This window comes from Protopterus annectens, chromosome 6.part1 (genome assembly GCF_019279795.1).
Source record: "Protopterus annectens isolate FY-2018-M chromosome 6.part1, PAN1.0, whole genome shotgun sequence".
Lineage (NCBI taxonomy): Eukaryota > Metazoa > Chordata > Ceratodontiformes > Protopteridae > Protopterus > Protopterus annectens.
In genome coordinates this window covers 362417804-362430887 of record NC_056738.1, presented here as the reverse complement: position 1 = coordinate 362430887, position 13084 = coordinate 362417804, and positions in this window count along the sequence as shown.

The following is a 13084-nucleotide window of genomic DNA, read 5'->3' as shown; positions in this document are numbered from 1 at the left end:
ACCTACCATAACGTTCCATGTTAGTTGTCTTCTCTCGCCTTCTTTCTTGCGTCCCTCCCTCCTGTCCCCCTAGCCTGGACAGACCTTGATCTCCCCTTTTTCTCTGGAAGATTCTTCTTCCTTGGACACCAGATAGTTCTTGTCCTTGATTACCTGGTTCCCTTACAACCTTTTTAGGTTAGTTGTTTCTCTTTCCTTAGTGGAAAGTTTTTATAGGCAGTTTTTCCTCTAGATACCAAACGAGATCTGGGTAATTACCGCCTTGCATCATGGGATATGGGGCTGCCTCGAGCTGGTAAAAGTGACTGTCGAGCTTAGCAAGTGCTGAGTCGGAGCCGAGGATCGGCTCCGAACCCATCCAGCAAGAAAGAAGGTGAGAGAAGACAACTAACATGGAACATTATGGTAGGTACATAACTTCTAATTTTGGCAGATGAAACATTTACAAGCAGGGGCCTGGAATATGAACCATTTACAGGTTGCTGTATCCATTAGAGATATAGGTGCCAAACCAGGGATGAATTTCCTGTTCCCCATCCAGTTGTCCAAGCTGCACTTGAATTGGGTTAGGGAGGAACTCTGCTTCACATGGATGGGGAGCCTGTTCCAGAGATGGGGTAGTCGCTGGGATACATACATGTCTCTCTAGTAGGTCCTATTTATATCACAGGCAATGTTTAAGTCTTTAGAATGGGTCATTTTGGTGCTGTTTGTTATGTGAATATGCAGGATGTCCATTAGAGTGCGGTCTGAGAATGCCCTGTATGCCAGGCATAGATCTCCCCTGAAAAGCCTGTAGGAGACAGAATACAGGGATAGGGTCTTGAGGTGGTCTGCAAAGGACATTTTACTTACACCCTGTATTATTTTAGTGAAGAACCTCTGTGGACATTCCAGTTGTTGGATATGCCTGCTTAGGTACATACCAAAGGGGACATTGTACTCAATGATAGATCTGATGAATGCCGAATACACTGGAACAATGATTTTCTTGGACTTAGATGCCATACTTTTGTTTATAAGTTGCGCAACATAGATTAATTTCTTCACTTCTGTAGACATGTGATGGTGAAAGGCTAGATTAATATCTCTTTATGCCCCTAAGTCCCACTGGGTAAACTCTAAGGAGTGAGTTGTCAATATGATAGTTACCAGAGGTGGATGACTTCCCAAAGGATACTGTTATGCATTTCTTGGCATTTAGTTTAAGTCCATGTCTCTGACATCAGTTGTTTGTCTGTGTCAGCCCTTCCTGGAGGACATTTGCGTCAGTGTGAGATTCAGTGATAGCTCTTCATTTGCAATCATCTGCAAATTTAGTCAGCCAGAGACCATTGACATTGGCCTTGACTTCAGAGAACTAAATGCCAATAAGGAGTTGTCCAAGACCCGATCTCTGAGGGACTCCACTTGTAATTGGCCTCTTTGTAGAGTTGGACTCCCCAAGTCTAACTTCCTGGGTCTTGTCTGTAAGCCAGTTGGCTATCCATTTGGTGACATACTGGTTTGTACCTAACCTGTTGAGTTTGTCAATAATGCCCAAGTGGTGTATTGTGTCAGATGTCATGGCCAGGTCAAGGTAGGCAGTTTGAACTGTTTTGTCTTCGTCCATTGCTTTGGTGACCTTCACAAAGAAGTCCACCAGGCTGAGTAGGCATGACCCGCCCTTGATGAAAGCAAACTAGGTTGGGTCCAGTGTCTGGAGGTTTACTATATCACTATTGATCATTTCCATGCTAATTCTTTCTATGGCTTTACATACAAGACCAGTGAGGCTTATGGGTCTGTAGTTTCCAAGGTGTGGAGATGGCCCACCTTTGTGCAGAGGGATGACTGTTGCTGTTCTCCATTCACAAGACACAAAGCCTGTCTGGAGGCTACAGTTAAATAGCAATTCCAGAGGTCCTGATAGGTCATGTTTCATGCTATTTAGATGGCATCCTGGGATATTGTCAGGGCCCATTGCTGCAGTGCTCTTGGCCTTAGAGAAAGCATTAAGGACCTGTTCCCTAGTAACAGCAGTGGGAGTTATATTTGATAGTATTTCTTTAGGGAAGGTTGGAGGGGGAGTGAAGGGTAAAGTTGAAGCTGAATGTATCATCCAGTAAGTTTGCTATATCTTCTGTCTCAGTATAGGTGGCTCCATTTACAGTGAGCTCTGCACACAATTGTGTATTGCCTTTGAGGTTGTGGACATAGCTAAAGAATGCCTTGTGACTGTCCTTGGCCTGGGAGGCAAAATATAGCTCAGATTTGGCTTTGGTAGACTTTATTTGTCCTCTGGGATTTTTATTTAGTTTGATGAGAGAGCTTTTATCCTGCTGGATGCTGTACCTCCTAATTTTTGCCATGATTGTTTTCCTTCTGTTATACAGCCTATTGATTTTGTGATTCCACCAGGGTGGCTTGTTTTTGTGTTAGTTCTGTACTTCTTCCTGGTGGGTACAGCTGCCTCTATGCTTGTACAGGATTTCTGCGAACAATTGTGCATAGACAGCACTGTTCTCAAGGTTTATGGGGGCTTGAAATTTTGCCCAGTTATCACTTAATAGCAGGAAGTTAGCCTTAGAGTAGTTCCTAAATATTCCAGGTTTAGCTGGGGGTCCAGGTTTTATTTTTACTTCAAAGGAGACCATTTTGTGGTCTGATCTTACCAGGGACAACACTACAATAAAGGGTGTACTTGAGGACCAAATCCAGGATGGTTACACTCCTGGTTGGTGTACTGACAACCTGGTCAAGGGAATTTGTGTTTACAAAATCCAGGAATCTCTGTACCTGTACGTTTGGGGTCATATAGGATTCTCAGTTAATAGTGGGGTAATTTCATTTGCCCATGAATATACTATTGGGTTGGATGGTGAGTGTTTCCAGTAAGTTAACTAGATGGTATGAGTTTCCTAGGTCATAGAGGGGGAGATATAGCTTGCAAGGAAGTGGTACTGAATTTTGCCTATGGTGATTTGAACGTGAAGGCGCTCCAGTGCATTGTCCTAGTTGACCAGCCTTGAGGTATATTTATTTTTGATGTAAACTGGGACACCTCCACCTTTAGGCCCTGTCTGTGTAGTAGCTGGTCTAAATGTGTGGAAGACATTAGAACCTTCCACTGTTAGTGTACTCTCCGCGACTTTAAACCATATCTCAGTGACCACACAGATGTCAGCATTCTCTAGGGCGAAGAGAGCTTCTAGGGAGTGGAGTTTTTTGTTTAGACTCCTAGCATTGAGCAGTAATACCTTTAGATTTTCTTAGTTTTGATTTGATATATCGGACGTACTGTCAGTTTGGCATTGCCTAAAAAAGGCACTATGGGGGAAGACAATGTTTTAGCTAATATTCGAAAGCCTAGAGGGAAGAGGTGCAGACCATCCTTGGCAGAGCAGTGTGGTGTGTTGAACCTCTCCTTCCATGCTGACAAATATTGCACCCCTTTAGAATGACACCGGAAACTAAGCCAATTATTAAAGTCAATCATATTTTATTTGTATTGTGGCATCATCCTTGGAGAAGGTAAAATGCTTCTCAGTTCTAGGCTCATACCAGCCTGAGACACATATTCCAAGAGCTCCATGATGTCTCTCTTCATGTAGTCTAGAGAGGTACATCTCAGGTCATTTACTCCCACATGGACTATGACTGTGTCATACTGATACTTGTGGTCCATTGACCTGAGTGCATGCTTACTGTGGCTGATCCTAGCCCCTGATAAGCAACTGACCACGACTTTCTCCTTGCTCAGCCTGGTGAGATGGACATCTTATCCCAGTTTCCTCTGATGTAACACCTACAGCCACTATGGACTGGGAGTTAGCCACATCTTCTGTGACTCTTGGGATCCCCAGGGTGGGGAAGAGAGAGGGAACAGGGAAGGTTTCCCTTCTGTGTCATAATGTTGTGCCCATCCTTGCGGAAACAGCTGCTGCTATTAGTAACATGGTTGGCCTCTTTTTTCCTGTCTAAAAGAAACAGAAAACCAAGCATGCATATACTCCTCAAATTTCTTTGGCTAGGAGTGGTTTACTGGGTCTGGCTCAGAGTTTAATTCATGCTATTGATCCTTCCTGTAAATAAGTTTCTGGTAAAAGAAAGGGATTCCTATTTTCCTGAAGAGTTTCAAGATTTTGAATCTGAACAGGAAGATGCAGGGATGGATACAGTTTTTTTCCCTCAGATTTATGATCCAGACTCAAAGAAGAGCTCAGTTTCTGATTCTTCCTGTGGGAGGTTCTCTTTCTCTTTCTTTGAGAGTATTGCTAGAATGTGCCAGCATTTTCAGTGGGTGAGCACTGAGGTTTATCCATCCATCAAATACTATTGTTGTTACAGAAGGCCTTTTCAGAACCTGTACCCATTCCTCCTGTTCTGTGCTCTTTAGAGGATGTCTGCTTTACTGCCTGCAGTTTTCCTGATAGTCAGCCATCTGCTTCTAAAAAGGCAGATAGGATGTATAAAGTTCCTCAGTCTTTTAAATTTTTATAACTATTCCCAAACCTGACCCAGCAGCTATAGCTTTAGTTGATCCCACTGCTGCTAAGCACTTAGTCACTTCCAATCCTACTCTTTCTGATGGGAACATTATTGATAGGTATGGGAAAAAGTATATACTTCAGCAACTTTGATTTTCAGAATTTTGAAGAGTCAGCCTCATATCTTGACATTTATTCTGATAAATTGTTAAAGTATGAGGATTGTTTTATCCAGAATTTCATCCTGTGAGGAAGAATCTGCTTTAAATAACTGAAGTTCTTCTACTGAACAGGTCACTACTCATTGTTTACACTGTGTGTGACTCTTGTTGATACTTCTTCCAGGGCTATGACCACTGGTACTGTTTTGAAAAGGTTTACGTAACTGCATTCTCAGAACCTCCCAGGTGATGTTAAAAATAAGATTTAAAATTCTCTTTTGGATAAAGATTTAGTGTTTGTCCCCTCTGCTGCAGAGTTGATCAAAAAGTGTGATGAAAAGGCAAGCTGATCTAGGGAATCCCTTAAGATTTTGCAGCCCTCCTTTTCCAAATTATCCAAGGGATTTTCTATCTCCTCATCCAGTTTTGGCAAAACAGAATAAACAGTCTTAGCATCATTTAAGTAAATATTGAGGGAAGAAGAAATGGCAAGGGGGTTCCAAAAACAAATCTGGAACCTCCCAGAAACCAAAGACAGTCCAATAAGTCTGAATGACTGTTCAAAAGACATTGTGACTCCCTCCCACCCTGCCCCATTTTTCCTTCCAGAAAGTATGAATCTCCATTATTTTCTTTGGCAACAGATTGATTTTTCAGAACCCATTTGTCTGACACATTCACCAAGGTTACAGATGGCAGTGGGTGGAATTCCCCCTTTACAGGAATTCATTCCATATCCTCCAGACTGGGCTCATTTGTTTCCACCTGTTCTTCATCTCATGCTGTCGCAAGGAGTGATAGAACCAGTTCCTCCTTCCCAGGTGGGGTAGGGTTTTTATTCAAGGATGTTTCTAGTACCAAAGAAAGAAAATGCTTGCAGACCAATTCTAGATCTTTCATTCCTAAACCTGTTTGTGATCATGCACAAATTCAAAATGATGTCACTTCACAACCTGTTACCTCTTCTTCCTCTTTCATGTTTCCTGGTAACATTAGACGTAAAAGATGTATCTGATGTTGTCAATTTTCATTCTTTCCTAAGCTCTTGGGTTTGGATCTGATCCTCAGATCTGACTCAGCTACTTCATCTAGCTTGTAGATTCCTGAAAGCTCTCAGTCTCCTCCCCTTCCCACAATGCCCTAGTCCCTAAAATACCTCAGATCTCGTTTGCTGCTTTGGAGTTCAGACTTGGTCGCTGTTGTAGCTTTTGAGTACTTTGATACTTGTTGGGTTTCATTGAGTTAATAACTTTAATATTTTAATCTGATGTTGTCCTTCTTGTTCTTATTCATGTATGGGTCTTGGATCCAATCCTCAGATCCGACTTGGCCACCTTCTACAGGCTCACGCTCCTCCCTTTATCCACAATCCTCTGTACTAAGCACAGCTTCCTCAGATCTCATTTGCCGTCATTCGCTTTAGACATTGCTCTCCAGTGCTCCAGCAGCTATTTAGAGTTTTCTAGCTCTTTCTTCAGATAAGTGTGATTTTTCTTGTATAGTTAGTGTTTTTCACTCTTTCGTCATGCCCACTAAGTTTTCGTTGGCATTAGGGAATCCAAGTCCCTTGCTTTTTCTCCTATATAGTTTAGATTTATGCTAGTGGTTAAGAGTTTGAACTGTGGTTCTATTGCTATAATTGTAGATGTTCTGTAGTCCTATCTCGCCTTCATTCTTGCGTATGGGTTCGGAGCCAATCCTCGGTTCTGACTCGGCCGATTACAAAGCTCAAAGTCTCTCAGTTGGCTCGTGGCAAGGTAGGTATCCCATAGTGCACTAGTAAGAATCTCCAGAGTTCATAAGTGCTCTCTTTCTTGGCCATGGCTAAGTTGGATTTTTTCTATATTATTATTGTTCATAGTGGTATTTTTGGCATATAGCATTAGCTTAGTTTATATAGCTTAGTCGTAGTTATTATAGGTAGGAAATAGTAGTGTGTTTTTGCAATTTTGTGAAGTTGTTGTTGAAAATTTGTTGGCCGTTGCTTCTGCAGGCCTGTTCTGTTCTCCCTAGTGGTATCCCTTACCTGTGTGTTGTTTTTTTTGATATATTTACTCTTATTAGCATAGGTACCTGTTTGAGTTAGGACCTATTCTAATATTGTATTTTCACTAGAATGGTACTATTATTGATAGCTGTTTGCAATATTTTTACTATTCTTATTAGCTAGTAATTAGCCTGTTGTTGAAATTTTGCAATTTTTGATAGCTTTTCTTCTTGACTTAACTTCCTCTCTGTTTACGGCTAGGTCCGTTTAAGTTAGAGGACCTAGTCCTCTATTAAACTTTTTCTGGTGTTGTTTTCTCAGCAGGGCTAGGCCCATTTAAGTTACAGGACCTAGTCCTCTGTTTTTGCTCGTCTTTGTGTGTTGTTCTTGAGCAGGGCTAGGCTCGTTTAAGTTAGAGGACCTAGTCCTTGGTTGTGTTTCCTTGTGTGCAGTAATTCTTGCAGGGCTAGGCCTGTTTAAGTTAGAGGACCTTGTCCTCTCTTTCTGCTTTTCCTAGTGTTTCTGTTTGAGTAAACATTCGGATTTTAAAAAGTGTCTCAAATGCTCCCAAAAAATGTCAATAAGTGACGGACATTGTAATTGTGTTTACAGTCTCGGTGCCATACATCTTCAGGAAGCATGTTCTTTCTGTCACTCTTTCAGTTCTCGAGTTCTCCAGGAAAGGAAGAACAAACTGATCCTGAAAGGTCTCCTTAAGCCTTCCTTTGAAGAGGATTTAGCCAGCTCGTCATCCTCACATTCTAGATCTCCTTCCTCTAAAAAAGAGAAGGTCAAGTTGGCCAAGAGACATTCTCCCATACTGACTGTTTTATCTGGACCTCCTCAGAAAATATCAAAATTGGACAAATCTTCTACCTCTTCGGCTCCACTGTCCTCGGAGCTGGTTGAGGTTATCGATATCGGCACTCGAGTGTCGGCCCCAAATTTTTCGGAGCAGACTACTGAACATTTACCTCGGAGCCAGTCTAGAGAATTATTGCCGGTCTCTCCAACTCTCAGATCTCCCATTTTGCAGAGATCCAGGTCACCTACCTTATCTTCCAGATCCTCCAGGAGTCTATCTGAAGAAGATGTAGAGAGAGTAGTGCTTAGACTCTTGAAGTTGTCGGCGTTACCTAAATTGTTGCTGGCTCTGACCCAATCGGTTCCAGAGACATCTAAGACCATACTCCCTGTTGCTGTTCCTCCTCTGAGCCATGTTGGTCCTTCAGAGCCAGAGCTAACGGTGCCACTTGTTGTAGAACCCTCGGTTCCAGCACCTCTTGTGTCTGTCTCGGAGCCGAGTTCCATTCCGACATCTTCGGCATCGTCCTTTTTGTCTAGGAGCTGAAGCTTACCGTTCAGCCCCGACAGGGACGCTTGGACCTGAACTTTTTCGGTTCCAAGCCTACCTCTCGGTGCTTTGGCTAGGCTGATCATAGATCCTACATCCGTCTCGGAGCCGATCGCTTTGGAGCCGAGGACTACTTCCATTTCCTCAGAACCGGGACTGTCTTTGGAGCCAGAGAGATCTGCATTCGAGATGATGAGGAGCGTGCTGTCTAGGTCTTCAGCTCCGCACAAGGGTATCGATGCTCTTCCCCCTCAAGCTTTGACCTCTGTCTCAGCACCATCTCTCTCTCTCTCTTGGCAGCAGAGACCCACAGCCTCAGGAGCCTTCATTAGGTGGCCCCCAGCCCTCTGAGACCTCCCCAGAATACCCTTCTGAGGAGCACCCTTGGAAGAGAACTTGCAAGAGGAAGCATGTAGACTCCCCTGATGAGTCCATCACCTCTGACACTGACCTCGAGGAGTCAGAAGGGTCCCCTAGGTTGTCCTCTGATGATATCTCCTTTGTAGATATCTTAGAAATCCTGACACAGAGAGGTGGCTGGCCCACTGTCACCCCTTCTGATGAGGAGTCAGTGTATCTGAAGGCTTTCGTGTCTCAACCTTTAGCCTCTTGGGTGTCTCCACTTTGATGAGCTCTTGGACCTAGTTAGTCGAAAGGTGTGGGAAACTCCTGATACCGTGGAACCAGTCCCCAGAAGGCCCAACAAATTTCTTTCAGCCCCCAAAGAGAAAGATTTTTTGACCAAAGGTGTGCCTGTAGATGCTATGGTGGTGGCGGCAGCCAGAAAGAAGGAACTAGCAGAGACTTTTTCATCTGTCCATCCACCAAACAAGGAGTCTCGAACGATGGACAGATAAGGGAAGCATATTTTCTCTTCAGCGGCATTTACACTTAGATCGCTGAATTACCTCGCCCATTTTACTAGGCTTCAAAGAGATCTCCTAAAGGAGCTAGGAGATACTATCTAAGGTACATTAGCTGAAGGAGTCCCTGAGAAGGTTACTGCTCATTTGTCCAGCTTAAACTCCATTGTCAACTCCTCCATGAGGCTGATATCCTATGCAGCAAATGGAGCGAGTAGGGCAGCGGGTTCAGGAGTTTCCCTTAGGAGACACTCCTGGATGTGTTTATGTAACTTTGCGGAGCCCTTCGAATCTACTTTTACCAACGCTTCCTTTCACAGTTCCTCTTTGTTTGGACCAAAGGTAAAAGATATGCTCACCAGGTGCGAGCAGGAAGGGAAAACTCTCTCTGCTGTGGGAGTATGTTTTTCCGTCCCTTCTAAACCATACCCTAAGGGTCAGAGAGGTGGAAAAAATGTGGTTCTAGTAATCCCAGAGATTTTTCCCAGATGCACAGGGTGTTTCCTCCTTCAGAGGCAGAGGAGGAGGAAGTAATGGTAGATGTCGCCCTAGAGGTGGGGGGGGGGCACAAAACCAGGTTGGCCACAATTTCTTTCATGGATTTCCCTGTCAGCGCTGCTGATGTGGAGCCTGACTGCGCTTCTCAGGAGCCAGTCGGGAGTTGCTTATCTTTGTATCCAGAAGCCTGGCATGACATCACCCAAGACAAGTGGGTACAAAGAATAATTACCAGGGGATATTCCATACCCTTCTCTTTCCCACCCCATACCACCAAGAAAATCCCATATGTTCCACCCAATCACAGGGATCAAGCAACCGCAGAAGTTCAAAAATTTCTTTAAAAGAGAGACATAAAAACCGTCCACGCAGACCAGATAGAATTACTCCAGATTTTTTTTAGTACCAAAACAAACAGGGGACTGGAGACCCATTTTGGACCTCAGCCAACTAAACGAATCAGTGAAGAAGGCCAAGTTCCGAATGGTAACACTGCAGTCTATACTCCGTCTGTTAGGGAAAGATAGTTGGATGTGCTCCTTAGACCTCCAAGATGTGTACTACCACATAAAAATGGACAGAGCATCAAGGAGTCATTTACGCTTCCGGCTGGGAGCCAGTCATTACCAATTTCGTGCTCTGCCTTTTGGTCTCACCACAGCCCCCAGGGTGTTCACCAAATGCTTGGCAGTAGTGACAGCTCACTTGAGACGTCTTGGATTCCAAGTGTTTCCGTACCTGGACGACTGGCTCCTGACCCCCACCACCAGGTACCTACTTCTACAAGCCAGGGATTCAACCATCCAACTCTGCACTCAGCTAGGAATTACGATAAATTGGGAAAAGTCTGCCATGTCACCCTCTCAATATGTGACTTTTATAGGTGCAGAAATAGACATGGTCACCATGACCATGATGGCTCGTCTTCCTGCAGACAGAATACAAAATCTGAGACAACAGATATACAGTCTACTTCCTCAACAAAGAGTCAAAACCAAGACAGTGCTGAAACTTTTAGGAACCATGGCCTCTACTATAACTCTAGTTCCACTAGCCAGACTACATATGAGAATCCTTCAATGGCTACTCTTTTCCCAGTGGTCTCTTCAACAATTACCTCCATCTCATCCTATTCTGATAATGGAATCCTGCAAAAAGGACCTTCGTTGGTGGATTCAGCCCGATCAACTAACGATAGGAACACCATTCATTCCTCACCAACCCGTTGCTACTGTGACCATGGATGCCTCCCAGATAGGGTGGAGGAGGGGTATCTAGGCAGGACTGTCCAAGGCACATGGCAAAATCACGAGGTTCACTTGCATATTAATGTCCTAGAGATGCGAGCAGTGCTATTAGCGTTGCAAGCACTTCACGACTTTCTTCCTCTAGGGACGATAACAATCCAATCAGACAATATGTCAGTGGTATGGTATATAAACAAACAAGGAGGAACCAGATCCTACCCCCTATGTCAAGAGGCTCTTCTTGTTTGGCAGTGGGCAGTTTCTTCGCAACGCTTTCTAGTTACAATGCATATCCCAGGAACAGCCAGTGTGATAGCCGACAAGCTCAGCAGAGAAATCTTGATGCCTCACGAGTGGTCTATGAATCAGAAAGTCGTGGAACAGATTTTTCGCAAATGGGGACAGCCTTGCTATGATCTGTTTGCCAGTCCAGTCAATGCCAAATGCAGCAGCTACTTCTCCTTTATTCCCCCCCCAGGGGAGACAACAAGAGACGCACTTGTTCACAATTGGCCCCCGGGACTTCTTTATGCATTCCCTCCCTTTCCGCTGATATCTAAAGTGATCCAGAAAGCAAAGACCTTGAGAAGCAAAATGATTCTCATCACTCCTTATTGGCTTCGTCAGATTTGGTTCCCCTTTCTCAGACCTCACCTTCTGGACGATCCATGGACTCTGGACCCAGTACCAGACCTTCTGACACACATGTCAGGCACCTTCCACCCCTGCCTCCATACCCTCAACTTGACAGCGTGGCTGCTCCACTTCCATCCCTAGTCAGGCTTCATGATTTCTCACCTGCAGTTACTCATATCCTCACATCCTCCCACAAGCCTTCTACAAGAAAATTATATGCTAGCAAATGGAAAAGATTTTCTATCTGGGCAAAAGATAGAACATAGTTCCTTACACAGCCTCCATTCCTTTGGTGTTAGAATTCCTAACTGAACTTTTTCATCAAGGATGAGCTGCTACCACAATCAAAGTTCAATTGGCAGCGATCTCCAGTTTTCATTTGGGACAACATGAACCTAATCTTATGGCTCGCAGGTTGTGTAAATCTTTCTTAAAAGGCACTACTTTGCTGAGACCTCCCTTTCAGGAACCTATATCTCCTTGGGATCTAAATTTCATTCTGTCCAAACTTACTTCCCCTCCTTTTGAACCTGCACATACTTGTGAACTGAAATTCCTTTCATGGAAGACCATTTTTCTAGTAGCTGTTACATCCGCCAGAAGAGTGTCAGAGTTACAAGCACTGGCAGCCAAACCTCCTAACTTGATCTTTCATAGAGACGGTTTCTCTTCATACAAATCTGTCCTTCATCCCCAAGGTTTGCTCTCAATCTAATTTGAATCAAACTATTGAATTGCCAGTCTTTTTTCCTAATCATTCAAACAGTGCAGAATATAAATTTCATCAACTTGATGTTCACAGAGAGTTAAGGTTCTATCTACATAGAACCAAGGAGCTTAGAAGATCAGACCAATTGTTCGTATCCTTTTCAGAGACAAGAAAACGTATGCCAGTGTCTAAGATTACATTATCAAATTGGATTTCAAATTGTATTTTGTTTATTTACTCTTCCAATGGCAAGGGACTCCTGCTTAAAATTAAAGCTCATTCTACCAGATCTGTATCCACATCTGCTGCTTTTCAAGCCAGAGTCCCAATTGACAGTATACGTGCAGCAGCAACTTGGGCTACTCCTCATACTTGGCTCTATATTATAACAATGAACGATCAAATGATTGAATGCTGTTATATCGAACTGCAAAGTTCGAATTCACAAGACATCGAACAACCAGAACAGCGATTGTTTTTCCCCAGGGAAAAATAATCGCTGTTCCCTCAAAAAAAAAAAAAAAAGACATTAAAACATTACATAAAGTGGGGGGGCTGGGCACCCCACTTAAATATACCAACTCTGAGATCGCACTACAGTGCCGAAAATGGCAACATGACAAAGCGGCCAAGCGACTTCTTTCCCAGGAAAAGAATTCGCTTATATGCCGCTTAGTCATTTTGCCTTTTCGACATTTCAAGTTCGACCAAGACGCATTTGACAGAATGCATCCTCGGTTAGCTGATAGGAACCCTCATACTTTTATTACTCATTACAAATTGGATTTGGCCTCTAGTGGTAGAGCCTCCTTTGGTTCCATGGTTCTTAGGAGTATAAATCCGTGAGCCACCCGAGAAGAAGGTGCTAGGGACGCTGTCCCATTTGTAAGAATGAAGGCGAGATAGGACTACAGAACTTAAAGAAGTTATGTACTCACCATAATGTTCCATGTTTGTAGTCCATCTCACCCTTCATTCTTACGAACCTACCCTCCTACCCCTGTCCATGTATCCTTGGAGGATCTGGAGACAAGATAGTATCTATCTTCTGTAGGGTGGAGACCTTTCATCTTTGTTGTTCCTTGTGGAAATATTTTCTGTCACTTTTTTAGACAGCAGCAAACAAGATCTGGGGATTCTTACTAGTGCACTATGGGATA